Below are 14,866 nucleotides of genomic sequence, written 5' to 3' on the forward strand. Positions count from 1 at the left end.
GGTGGCTTAGGAAGCTATCCCTTTGCTTCCTGTCCAAAAAGGTTGACAAAATTTATGCTACAACATTTCTGGTTAAAAAAAAGTAATTAGGAAATTGTCATCAAGTCACTCAAATATCCCTCTATGCTCTTAAACTCAGACACAGCAAAATGGTGATGAATTCTCTCCCAAAATAGCTCTTAACATGCACAGGCTGAAATCAGCCCGTGTTTTGTTGCCTGTTCTGCACCCAGAGCCACACATGTTCTCACATCCCAGGAAGGCAAAGGGCACACGGGCAAGACAATAGCAGCACAAAGGGTACATCCACAGAGAGCAGTGGAAGAAATGACCAACATTACTCTCATTTAATTTCAAAGATAGGCACATATATTAAAGAGGAAAGTTTATACCACAACATGCTCCCTGAAGTTTCACATGGATTTATGGTAGCTCAAAACATTTAAAGCTAACCTTTTTTTAATGCCACTCATTTCAGTGGGACTCAGGTTTCCCACTAAATCAGTAGTAATATCCACCCATGCCCAGTGCGCCCACACTTGGACTTCTCTGGTGAAGTTATTTCCTTCTCCTTGTGAAGCCCACATGGAATAATTTTGAATGCAACTGGTTAAAAACTCGCATGTCCATCACGTCTCTCCTACCCGATACACCTGTTTCCAATCCCAGCTTCTCCTCCAAAACAGAGGATTTAATGGTTTAAGGTCTAACTTTAACTGTTAGATTTGATGATCTTAAAGGTATTTTCCAACCTAGTTGATTCTATGGTTCTATGAAAAGCTTCAGCTGAAGTCCAGGATACACAGAGCTGTGCACATCTGAGACACCGACCTGAGAGTTTAAACCCTGTTAAGCATAAAGGATTTCTGCAGCACACAGAACTCATCTGCACCACATGAACACATAGACCACACAAGACAACGTCATGGACTGACAAGCATGTGGTGTATCAGAAACAGGTTTTCAACATTTAACATGCATTAAAAGAACACCCCCCCCCCCCCTAATTTCCAAGCTGTATGTTCAGCAAGCATTAAATCAAATTATTCTTCCCTACTTTCTCTTCTGCTACAAAATTGCTCTTTTACTTCCCTGCTGCAGATCTGACTTCTTCCTCTGCATAGTCCATTAATAAGCAAGAATAATCTTCTAAATAGAAACCAATCTAAAATAAAATGAATAAAAACATAAAACCACACAAAAAAAAAAATCAGTGAAAAAGCAAATGTCAAAACCAAATAGAAATCAAAGAAATTTATTTCTATCAACAAAAATACAGAACACAAAACAGTACTGGTCCCACCAGTACTAAAGACAGGCACAGGCTGCTGCAACACTGAGTAAAAGCTTCTCTGTTGATTCATAAGGACCTCCATTTGCACCAGTCTCGCATTCATGTCTCCTGATGCCCTGTAAGGGATCATCCCAGCAAACGTGATCAGTGTGCAGGCTTGAGATCGAAGTTGCTAAAAACCAGAAAAATAGTCTGGTTACTTTAGCATCAAAAACCCACAAGGAAAGCTGAGTTAGACATGAGTTAAACACTTGCCTTTTCAAACAAGCAAATGTAATCTTTATTTCTCAGAGCTGCTCTCTGGATAACATACCTCCACATTTGAATTTTAAATTACCCAGGAAAAAACATTTCAACCATATGGGGCATTGCTGTACTGCAGCAATCTTGTCATTTCTGCATGAAGTGGGCTTTCCCAGGGCAACAGTACTCCTTCCCACCTTACAAAGTCTAAAGCTGACCCTGCTGAAAGGCAGCATTAACACTCTCAAAACAGAAGCTAGAAATAAACCAGTGTTGCCATATGCACCTGGAGATCTCCAGCATCCCAACAACATAACAGCATCTTTAAAGGATCTTCATTACAGAACATGATGAAAACAGATGTACCAAGTACACCCAGAGACCTTTGCCTAAAGTAACCAAACCCCTTCTTGAGAAGGCTATGTAACAGCTGAAGGAATTCAGGGATAATTGGTTAGTTTATTAAAACCATTAGTAAATTAAAAGGAAAATAATTCCTGTAACTGATAGAGGTCAGGAGAACCCAAAAGCCTGCATCCCTAAGGAAAACTGTGCAGACTGTTTTGATTGCTCACAGTGTTTTCTTCTTAAATATTAAGCATCTCTAAATTACTGCACTAGAAGATCCTGCTGGTCAAATCTTCCTTTAATCTACAAACTGCAGGGAAAGCTAGAGCAGCTTTGGGTGCTGCAGGCGTGTGGATGGTAAATCTGACAGCAGGAGTGTACAAACTAAGAAGTGACCAAAGCCCATTACATGCCTGGCCACAGTTATAAACACCATCCCTGAGGCCCATCTGGGCAATTCTACTCCTTTTCCAGAGTGATGTTAAACCAGTTGGCTATTCAATAGCAACAGAGGAGCTTTGGAAGCTGACAGTGGAAAAGCTGGGATGCTCATCTGCTTGTTTCAAGACACTGTCTAAATGGGACTGCTTCAGCTAGGCAAAAAACTTTCAATTTCACACATGGGGCAAGAAATTAAGTTTTCTTTATCACTGAGCTCACAGCCATTTAATGTTCCAGTTCCATTATCTGTCTGAAAGAAAGCTGTGACTGTCTACAAAGCTCAGTGGCCTGGCTGAAATACAGAGCAGAGTTAGCATCTTGCACTGTATTCCTATCTGATTGAGGATGGGTGGATACCTGGAGCTGCAGAGGAGCAATGCAGCAGGAGACATTCCTCCCTTCCTAAAGCACTGCAGCTGAGGAATGCCAGGAGGCAGCACAGCACATCAGCAGTGCCTCTGGAGTAAGCAGCAAACCTGAGACTGACCCAGTTGCTCAAAGCTCCCAGGATAGTTTCCCAGATGCAAATTACCACCTAGTTAACAAGGTCAAACAGGTAGTAGATGGGGAAAAAAGGAAATGTCAAGGTGTCCAGCTCTTTGGAATTAAAATGTTAAGAGGCAAAACCTCCCACTGTGACTAAGGCAGGCTCAGGAGCAGCCTGAGTTACCATTCCCTTTACCTCTTTGGCAGCAATGATACTAAAGCTGGACTATTTTAAAAAATCAAAACAATAGTTGAGAAAGAGCAAACAGAGGTTTAACCAAGGTTAAGAGTGGCCTGGAGGTCTAGATGTTCTATTGGCTGTAATTACTTCATGAATGTTTGAATCACTTGTGATTTAAAATAAAAGCACAAATAAAAATAATTCCATTCTTTTCATGACCTAATTTTGCCACTCAGATAATGTCCTTGGGCTGCTCCAGAGTTTGCCACCCCAGATCAGGGCAAGGAGCAGATGACATTGCTGTCAGGCACTCACAGCATCTGGGTCAGGGCTGTCACTGCAGCCATGGTTTCCAGCACTGCAATCTGGGCTTGCTGCTATCTCTGCTTGAAATATGAACAAATGAAATATGATATATGAAATACGACAAAATGGATCAAGCCAAGTGGGACAGGACTTAAAAGACTCAAAGTACAGCTTAGGGAACTTCATTTTGAAATAAACAAAATTCATCAAACACCAGCTCTGACACCAAACCTGATTATTTCATCTCTGAAGTGGGACAGGAGCTGTTCTAGCAGAGAGCATTACTGGTTAAGGGGGCTCCAGCAGTACTATTCCTCTTCATCCTGCCCTTGGTGCTGTGTCCACACTGCTCCTGTTGAAGCTCCTCTAGTCTCTGCCCATCACAGCAGGATCTCACTTCTTAGGGCAGTCAGCAGACCAGTGTTCCACTCCAGAGGGCAAACTTGAGAGCTGTGTGTTCCTAATCTGGGGGACTCTTACCTGCTACATGGAATAAGCCTCAGACTTACAAACAGCTACTACCTCATCTTTTCAAATTCTTCTAATGAACAGAGGGATTTGAATCTCTCTGCTCCAATGGTTCTAGAGAAAATGCAGGATTTCAAAGACCTACTCAAGAAAAGGTCATTTTTCACTTGCACTGCCTACTGGGTAATGTGCTGAGGTTGTTAAACTTCTGGAAGAGCCCAATTTCCCCTAAAACTTGCTTCCCTGTGGAAAAAGGAAAAGCTGCCTTTGTGTCCCAGAGAAGGTCTAAAGAAAAATTCTTGCCAAGCACAGCCTCCAGAAGCTTGGAACTGCTCGAGGTAAATTAGGAGATTTTGTTGAAGAAATACCTCTCTTCTCACACTCAGAGTGCCCTCATTTTGTCCCACCACTAAAATCCCCCAACATGCTTCTCAGACAGGGACACTGAAGTCATCTAGATTCCTTGCTCCTGCAGTCTTAGGGGAAATTCCTCAGGGTAAGAAAAAAGGGGAACACATGCGAAAGCTGTTCTTACCCTACCTTCCATATGCCATGCCTGGTATTTAAAAATCTTTAGGCTGCAGGGAGCTACAGGGCTATAGATTTTTTTTTCTCTCCAGCTAACACTACACCCTATATTAGCAGATTTATGCTCCCTTCTGACATTACAGCCACATCAGTATTCTCTTATCACCCCCTGGCTGCAGACAGCAGGTGCTTATCCCCTCTTGATGGTTAAGCATAGCTTTTATTGCACGTGGCAGCCAGAGATCCACAACTCAGAAGCCCTGTGCCTCCAGTACCACTGATACCTTTCTGCCATGAGATCTCACCACAAGGTTAGAATCTTGATTAACAAAACATGAAGTCTGAAAAAAGAAAACTTTCCAGGGTTTTTAGCAAGGCACATCATCAGCTGAGCTCCACAAATGTACAGTATGAGAGCACAGAGCACTTTTATGAAGCACACTCATGTTGAGCATGCTGGTGACAGGCACACTGTTGATATGATACGATGCCATGGTGGCTTCCTTCTACACAATCTCTGGCCAGCAACACTGCTGATCCCATCACCAATTAGCTCAACAATCTTTGGTCCTAGTATTCCTACCAAGATGACAACTGACAGCATTCCACCCCTATGGAGATGGTAAATGCTTCTATGTAAGGCACAAAACTGAAATCACCAAACCAAAATAAACAGCTCACTCAGAAAGCAGGGAGCTAAAGCTATTTGATCAGCGCCAACCTTGTGAACACACTGAGCAGGCTGCCTGGGACTTCTTCACACATGCACAATTTAAGGTGGGAGAAGCCCAAGCAACATGCATCCCTCTCCAATGTTGCTGATCTAGAGTACCAGCACAGTTGCCAGGCAGGATCCTGTAGCTCTCACACAGGCTGTACCTCAAAGACAAAAGATGCATCATTACTTGAGACTTTAATTTTCTGATGTAATTTAGAAATGCTGCTAAGACTTTTACCGATATTACAATTTACAGATCAAAGGCACATTTTCAGATGACCAAGGCCTGGAATAAAGCTGTCTGTGGCACAAGTTGGTTTTCATTCTCAAAAGGAGATGAGATTTATTTCCTAATCTGTAATATGGGATGACTGGTTTGGCCTTGGTGTTCAAGTGCCTGCGGCAGCTTCAACTGAAAAAGAGCTACAAGCCCAAACCTGAAGACAGATAAATTGAGAACCCTTCTGCTCAACACAGCATGTTGACAGGCCATTGCCTGCAAATCTGGCTGTGCCCTTTAAGCGATGCCTATTTTGAGGTTTGCTGAAGGCACACACCCTATCAGTGGGTGGAGGAGATGCTTCAGCACCTACTCTAGCACTAGTGTCATCAAACTCACTGTTGTCAGCCATTTAAACCAGGTAGCTGGATCACACACCATCACACCTGGAAGTTGCAGAGCAGCAGACCACCACAGGCAAACTACTACAGCCATTCACACCAACTGACTGTACTTGAGCATCTGGGTGTATTGCCCACAGACACTCTGAAAATATCAGCCCACATCACTACAGAAGCAAGCCAAGGAGAGGAGTCAAAGAAGCTTTTCCACCACAAATCAGTTACACATGAACAAGGCACTAACTCAAGTGGAAACCAGATTATGGAAAAACAGCAGTTCAGTTGTCAAGGCAGGAATACCAACCATCCTAGAGACCCTGCATTGTCCACATCCATTAACCATTTAAGATCTCACCAAGAAGCAAACTGAAAGCATGTTTTCTCTCTTGCTAGGAGATGGATATATAGTGTAATATATCTTAATTAGCTCACTGCCATTTAGAGCAATATCCTGTCTTTACACAAAGCTGAAGTTAATCTTGAGGCTACTCTTTCATAAATAACCAAGCAAACTGAGTAGACAAAGACTAAGTAAATGAGCAAGTAAAAATTCAAGACCATTAGAGATTCACATTTATTTGAAGCCCAATCCCTTGAAACCAGGGGAAAAAGGAAGTAGAAAACTTGTCAGACAGTGAGGATTATAATCTTACCAAATCTCTGTCTTCCATTACCTGCTGGGGTCTGGCAGGAGTGGCTGAGCTTGTGCCTTTCATCCTCTTATACTGGGTGAATAAAATATTAATGATTGCAAGCAGGACCTCAGATAAATTGTGCCTTATCTACACAAGGAAGCAGAAAAATAAAGACATTGCAATGAAGAGTAGGTTGACAGAATCATTACCTTTGCTACACAACATCAGAAAACCAAGCACTGATAACTATAATTGATATTTACTCATAGAACATCCAAACATTTAATAGTTACCCCTGCTGTGACTGCACCACCTAGTAAAAAAAGTTACCCAGAGCTTTGAGACATCTGCTAATACTCAGATACATGAATTGCTCAAAGAAACACATTTTTTAAATTCCTATGGCACTGCAGCACCTTCTAACTCATTGTTGTGGACACTCATTAAATATAGTTTTTTCTTTTAAGTGATGCTATTTGAGACATTCTGGGCTTTCAAGGGCTTTAGGAAGGCTGCACTTCAAGCAGAACTCTTGAAACTTACAACAAAGGTCCTGGCAATGTGACCAACATGATATTCATAAAAAAACATGATTAAGCCTAGTAGAAGGCAGAATGTGGAGTCAATGGATTTCTTTGCACTTATCCCCTGAGCTTTGTACCTGAAAGAAATTGGTTTACAATTTTATTGTGCAACATGGCAACAATTTATAAATATGCTTGTGCAATTCCTGGAAGCAGAGACATATAGCACAAGGACAGAAGTCATCTAACAAAGGACAGCTTTAATGTTCCTTAACCAGGAGGCAGAATTTTCACAGGATGTGGCTTTTAAAAAATACTTTTACTCATTTTAGTTTTCCATCTAATCCAGCATTAGTTTCCTTTTAAATGTTTACACTTTCCATATTCATGGGGAAAACAGTGACAGGAACCAGAGACCTGCAAGGCAAGTGCTGTACAAGCATATTTAACATGCTGGTTTACAGCGGACAATTCCCCAGTAGAACTACCTGCTTCAGGCAAGAAGTTAAGACTTAAAACTGGATTAGATGCTTCTGTGTGCTCTCTTGAGCTGCACTTGCTAGGGGATAAAATGGAGGGCTGTCTGCTCTCACTCCTGACAGCACAAGGTCAGCAAGGAGCTCCTTCCTCAAGGTAATGGCAAGAGTGGTCAAGTACACAGAGGAGGAAGCCACAGCTTCTTGACCTTTTCTGTTGGGTGTCTCCCTGGTTCCAAAATCATCACAGAAGGAAAGCTGCACTGCTACAGTGCTGTCTGCACTACAGTACATGGGGAGCCATTTAATTGGCAAGAAGATGAGCTAATCAGAACTGTTCTGGCTTTGCAATCATAGAATCATGAAGGTTTGCAGCTGTAAAGTGGCATTATTGAACAGTAATATTTAGCTCTCTCATCAAGATCAAAGCAAGTAGAAAAACAAAGCCCATTACAGCCTTTGCTGAAGCTTAACCTCAAGCCATAGGTTTAATTCTCCGTAATATCTGCTACTAAATGAGGCTCTTGCTAAGTCAATAAGGCACCACTTTTCACTCAGTCAGCAGCCTGACTATATGAACCAAGGGCTGACTGAAGGAGTGACTGGCAAATGCCACTTGTCAAAATAAGAAAGGCAAAGGCCTTTGACTGAAATCAATAAATTTCTGTATTTGCCTTCCTAATTTTGAAGGGCCAGCAAGCCTACTTGGTTTATTTTTATTCTCTCACACCAGAATGGTTGAGGAAAAGCTGTAAGACATTTCTCACAGATATCCACATTTTGCTCTAGTAAAACATAAGAATTGTCCATGGCAGTCACTGCACCAAAAGATTAAGATTTTAAAAATCCCAAAGCTGTTTTGCAAATACATCCTTTCAAAAACAGGTTATTCTTAGCTTTTAGCTGCTAATGAATCTTTAGCACGGGTGTGTCTCAAACACATATCCTAATTAGCACACAGACACTGAAGGTGACATTCCTTTTGGTCACTTCCATCCCTCTCTTTTCTAAACACCACACTTCCTGAAGTGTAAATGAGATCCACTGGTTACATTAGCCATACACCCAGCTCAGCTTAAACATTTATTGGAGCAAGTCCAGAGGAGGCCACGAAGATGATCAGGGGGCTGGAGCACATCCCATATGAAAACAGGCTGAGAAAGTTGGGGCCGTTCAGCCTGGAGAAGAGAAGGCACGTGGTGACGTCATAGCAGCCTTCCAGTATCTGAAGGGGACCTACAAGGGTGCCGGAGAAGGACTTTTCATCAGGGCCTGTAGTGATAGGACAAGGGGTAATGGGTTTAAACTTAAACAGAGGAAGTTCAGGTTAGATATAAGGTAGAAGTTCTTTCCTGCGAGGGTGGTGAAGCACTGGAACAGGTTGGCCAAAGAAGTGGTAAATGCTACATCCCTGGCAGTGTTCAAGACCAGGTTGGACAAGGCCTTGGGTGATATGGTTTAGTGTGAGGTGTCCCTGCCCATGGCAGGGGGGTTGGAACTTGATGTTCTTAAGGTCCTTTCCAACCCAAACCGTTCTATGATTCTAAGATTCCTGTTTTAGCTTTCATTAAAGCAGCACTGAAATAAAGTTCAACTACTGAACTCACTGCTCTGCTGTTGCAACTCAGAACTTTGTAGCTCTTTCTTAATATTATTTCAAACAAGTGAATTGTGTGCCATGATTCTGCAACTGTTATGATATTTAACTTAAAAAATAATCTGAAACATACAATGCACTATATTTATGGCTCCTTAATAGACTGTCTCCATCTGGCAATCCTGCAATTTCGTTTTCCTGATTCACCTACAGATAAAGCTTCTTGCTGAATTTACCTACCTTGCCCCTGAAGATTATGTTTCTGGTTTCAGTACTGCAAGCTGTAATGAGCAGGACAGGGTAAATTCTGACCTCTTCTCTGTCTTCCCAAATACATGGCTGGGGATGCCACAGTCCTGGCAGCAAAAAGTCAGGAACTAATACCCCCACCTTATCTTACCTCTCAGCAATAGAATAGAATGGGCCATGTTCTTCAACTGCTCCTTGTTCAACTGGAGAGTGCTGATCTGGGGAATGACGGAAGTGAGGAGCTTGTTCATCAGTTCTAAAACTTTGTTAGGATTCTGTTGGTATCAAAGTTACACACAGATAAAAGGAACAGGATGGGACTTGGTGTTTTAATCTCACTGAAAAAGCAGAAAGGTCTCATGCAGTGGTGCCTAATGCAAGCTCAGGGATGACTCCCTCCTGTAAAGGATCAAGGTCATACTAGCTATGAGCAACATAATGCTGCTGGCCCACATGGAAAATATTTTCCCCTAATTTTCCTCTAAAACAGTAGCTATGGTTGTATCCATTTTTCTTTCAAATATATTTCAAAAGGAAAGAAGAATACTCACTATAAAGCCCATCTATTTTAGACTTCAATTCAACATCTATGAAATTGGAGAAGCACACTCCAGGTAAATAACTTCACTAGCCAGAATAAAATCATGCATGGGGCAATCTCTTCAAAAGGCCACAACTTCCAAGAACCAGGATGTCTTAAATCAGAATGGGTTGGAGTGCAAACCATCTGGGATTGCTCACCAAAACCCTACTCCATGCAGCCAATGGCTCTGCTTTAACAGCAGCAGAAAAAATCCGCTTGAATCATAGAATGGTTTGGGTTGGAAAGGACCTCAAGATCATCTAGTTCCATCACCATGCCATGAGCAGGGACACCTTCCACTAGAAGGTCATAGAGTTTTGCAGTTTCTTCAAACAATCCTTTATTTTCTGCTACAGAAGCCACTTTGTTGATAATGGGTTTTGTGTCACTTGTGAACTTGTCTTTCACTCTAGGCTAAAGAGGTGAGACAAAAACAAAAGGAGAGAAATCAGAATATTTAAAACCTCCTTAATATTCTGTCAAGGCAATGAATATTTTAAATGTTGGATTATTATTAGAATGGCTTGTATATTTCCATGGGAACAGGCAAAAGGGACATGTCAAAAATAGAAAGGGCTCTTGTGAGACTTTCTCCCAGAGTCAGCACCGAGACATCTGCAGATTCTCATTCATTCAAGATGACCCAGATAATGGGTCGAATTCTAAATTACTTTAATTGCTGAAGACACATTACAGAGGAGAAGAAAGCACAAAAGACTTCAGCATATAATGTGCCAGGGTCTCCAGGGATGCTGCTTGTGTATATTGGCAAGACAGGTTGTAAGTGAAATCTATATCATCTAGAAGAATTTATTTTATAACTAAGATTGCTGGTTTCATACCACAGAAACACAAGAATACATTTACATTTAAAGGTAATTGAGTAAAGTCAAGAAAAAAGGATTCACCGCTAACGGTATAATCTAAAAACTATCTTACAAAGAAATGTAAAATGAAAAAATATTTATAAAGATGACTGAGTTACCTTGCTCTCATGTGTTCAATCTCACTGCTTTTAAACTGACACAACAAAAACATCTAAAAGAAAATTGTGTCAGAAATAACTTTTGTGTGTGTGTGTCCTTTTTTTTTTTTTTTGACAGTCACAATGTTTGCAGCATGAGCCCTAATCTTAAAATTAAGATTTAAACAACTCTGGAGTCTGCTTTACACAGAAAGCTCCCAAAGTTGCCACAGCAAACAGGAAGCTTTCACTGATTATCTAAAATTCACATGCCCTCTCCTTTTTTCAGGTGAAACCTTAAGGTTTCCTTTATCTTCTGATCATGTAAGCTTATATTTTACTTTTAGATTACTGATTTACAGCAGAAATAAAGCCCATCACAACTAAAAATGGCTGCTCATTGATCCAATACTCACCTCATCTATATGGAGAGGACAGATCAGTTGAGGCTATGTCTGGAGTCTGTTAGCCCTTGCTCCCTTCCCTACAAGAATTTGTAATGGGCTGCAATACATTTCTCCTCTGAGGTGAATAAGGATAATGTCACATAGATAGTTTTCACATGCTCACCTCAGTTAACAGAACAATCTCCCACCCACAAGCAAGCCCTTTTTAATAATTACTTTTTTCTACTGCGTACTAAATTCCATTTCCTACTGTAAAAATTAAATTCTGACCTTGCTGAAGTTACCTGATGCCATTTGGTTTTTTAGTTACACTGGCTGTCTGCAGGGACACTCTTTGCCCTGCAGTTCCTGATCTGCCTTCTGTTGGGCAGGTCATACATTATCCTTTAAAAGGATCTCATACTCGGAGAAGTTGTATGTACTCAAACACAGTAAATATTTGGCTAGTGAAAAATAAAAGCAAGATAGCCTCATGACTACCTTGGAAATCACAGAGTTTGTACTTATTATATAAAATTTAAATTGTCAACTCACCTTACTACTTGCATCATTTTCCAGCTTTCCAAGAATCATATCAAACTATATCCACACAGATGTAAAGAAAAAGGAAACAAAAACAGAGGGATGAATTGCACATATTTCACAATATATTTTCTAAGTACAAAGATACAGTCATGGATGAATGAAAAAACAGTGACTGATGTCAAGACCATTTGCATATTAACAACAAGAAAAAAGAAAGTTATTAAGTATCTTAAACACATGGCCATTGTGAGATCTCCCATCATCTACATCTGCACCAGGCAGAAAGAGTAAAATCTGTTTCAGACTGTCCTGTCTGATAAAGATTTCAATGAAGAAATGAATGCCAGTTTAAGTGCGGAAGGCAAAACATGACCAAACATACCTCTCTGCTTTCAATTACTATTTCACTAACGCAATGCAAGAACATGTTCTCTCTTTGGTTGTCCTTTTCATTCCTATAAAAGAAATGGAAGAAGGAAGGTACTCCTGTTTGCTTCCTCCCAGCTCCCCCTCCTCCCTGGCAGAGCATGAGACTCAGAAAGTCTCTGATTGGAGTAAACATTACTTAGGAACAACTAAAAATATCAGTGTTATCAGCATTGTTCCCAGGCTGAAAGTCAAAACCACAGCACTGCACCAGCTACTTCTTAGTAGAAGGAGAAAAATGACTGCTATAACTGAACCAAGGACAGTATCCACCACTTATTCCATACCATTCACATCATGCTCAGATCCCACATTTTTCAATATGCCATCGCTTTTGTCTCATATACACACACACACGCACAAACACACACATAGAGATATCATTCCTTAGTGCATGGACCAATCCCTATAAAGCTGCTGAGTTCATCCAGTCCATGATGTCGGGCTCCATCTCTTGTAACAGTCTTTCAGATCAGGTGTCCTGGGTTCAGGGTTGTCCTGGGTTCAGCGGTAGCAGTCATGTTTTTCCTTTGTGGTAGCTGGTGCAGTGCTGTGTTTTGACTTCCAGCCTGGGAACAGTGGGCTTCCGGGTGGGACTCGTTTCTTGGCCGGTGGTATCGTATTCTCTTCCCTTGTTATTTTCCCTTATCATTGTTGTAGTTGATAGTAGCGGTGGTGATATGTGTTGTACATTGGTTGCTGGACTGTTCTTGTCTCAACCCATAGGAGTTGCACTCTTTCGATCCTCCTCCCCGTTCCTCCGGGAGCAGGGAAGGGGAGAGCCCCGGGGGGGGGGACGGGGACGGCTCTTGATTGTTGTCAGCTCGGCACCACTCACTGGGAGTGAGTGAACAAGTTACCTGACTGGGTTTAAACCACAACAGTTCTTTTTGGCGCCCAACGTGGGGCACGAGGGGTTGAGATAAGAACAGATCTGACTGGATTAATAGTCACTCGTCACAATGCTGATTTATTGGCTCTCAAGGTTGTTCCTCTTGATCTCACAGTTACAGTATATTGTATCTTACTTCCATACGGTATTTGCTGTATTAGTGTTTTTCAAGTGTGGGGCTTGGGCTAAGGTTTTTATCCCATTGTACTTTATGGTAATGACTTGTAATATAATAGAATCATTGATCATGAAACTGATCTGGCTTATGTTCCCAGTGTGGTCACTACCTTTATACTTTGGGAGGTATATGATGGAGGTGCTTAGCAATTACACATCTTTTTTCTCCTTCTCAGGTGCTCAACCTGAGTCAGGTTTGGGTCTTGTCTGGGGTCAAATGACGATGTAGGAGGACCGAGAGATTTTCCCTGAGGCTGGACAGCCATGAGTGGCAGGGTGTGTGGGATAGTATGGGCAAGTATTTAGGTCACTGGGCCCCTCCAGTACTTTCGAATTTCACTACCGAACAACTGCAAAATCCAGAAGAATTAGTAAAACACTTAAATGAAGTGTGTGGTCATTCTGGCCATACCAGAGATGGACAAATCACGGCAACGTGCTGGGGCTTGGCCTATGCTTACAGGGCCTTGTTCAACACTATCCAGCACCTTCAAAAGGAAAAGAATGTCAGTGGATCTGAGGGCAAAGCAACAGTTGCTACTCAAACTTTGGCTGCAATGAACAGCACAGCTACCCCAGTGGCAAGTACAGCAGCTGCTCAAACTTCAACTGCAACAGACAGCGGGGTTACCCCAGCTCCAAGCACAGCAGCTGCACCACCCCCAGCGACAAGTACAGTTGCTACTCAAACCACAGTGATAATCACTGCAGCCAAACCAGAGGACCAATTCGATCAACCAGGGGAGCACATCATCACCTGTTTACTTCGTTGCTAGGACAATGGGGCCGATGGTCACAAACTAGAAGGTACAGAAGCCAAGCAGCTGGGATCACTTGCTAGAGAAGGGGGAATTGACAAAGCAATTGCAAGAGAGAAAAAGTCCCTCAGCCTTTGGAGGTGGCTCTTGGCAGCTGTGAAAGAAAGGTTTCCGTACAAGGACGATGTTACGAGTCGTTCGGCCAAGTGGACTACTATAGACAAAGGCATCCAGTCCCTGAGGGAATCAGCCATCGTAGAGATGATCTATCACATCAAGCCGAATAATGGGAATACACCTATAGATCCAGATGAAGTTGAACGTACACGACCCATGTGGCGAAAACTTACACGGAATGCACCGTCATCATATGCCCATTCACTGGCAACAGTAACCTGGAATGACATAGTACCACTAACAGTGGATGAAATGGTTCATAAACTCCGAGAGTTCGAAGACAATCTCACCCCTTCCATCATCTCCGCTGTGAAAAAACTGTCCCAGGACCTCGAACAATTGAGGGACGATCTATCTGATTTATCCAGCTCCTCACGTGGACCAACACACGTCTCAGCTATTAACAAAAGGCGTCCTATTGTTCAAGAGAGGAGATACAGGAGGTATACGCCACGGGGTACCCTATGGTTTTACCTGCTGGATCACGGAGAAGACATGACAAAGTGGGATGGAAAACCTACTTCAGCTTTGGAGGAACGGGTGAGTGAACTGAAGAGGGGAGGAAGGGCCAAGACTGATCGTCCCATGAGATCTATGGCTTCAGTCTCTGGTGAGCAGTTTCCCAGATGGAATGGAAGAGCTGACTTTACTCCAGCTCCTGTGATTACGAAGAATAATCCCTTTTACCCCGATTTAAGTGTCCAACGCTGTGACGACCATTAGAGGGGCCCTGCCTCCAGCCAGGTGGAGGTAGGGGACAATCGGATTTACTGGACTGTGTGGATCAGATGGCCTGGCACATCAGTCCCACAGAAGTATAAGGCTCTAGTAGATACCGGTGC

The 14,866-nt window shown here is 42.2% G+C and overlaps 1 pseudogene; it reads right to left on the minus strand.

Annotated features, from left to right (window-relative positions):
* Positions 1-220: 220 nt before the first annotated feature.
* The window catches only part of LOC133276324 (nuclear pore complex protein Nup93-like), a 66,079-nt pseudogene continuing 51,433 nt past the window's right edge, over positions 221-14,866 (minus strand).

The sequence above is a fragment of the Pezoporus flaviventris genome, unplaced genomic scaffold (genome assembly GCF_033815535.1).
Source record: "Pezoporus flaviventris isolate CSIRO_AGI_PZ_B2104156 unplaced genomic scaffold, CSIRO_AGI_Pfla_v1 ptg000044l, whole genome shotgun sequence".
Classification (NCBI taxonomy): Eukaryota; Metazoa; Chordata; class Aves; order Psittaciformes; family Psittacidae; genus Pezoporus; species Pezoporus flaviventris.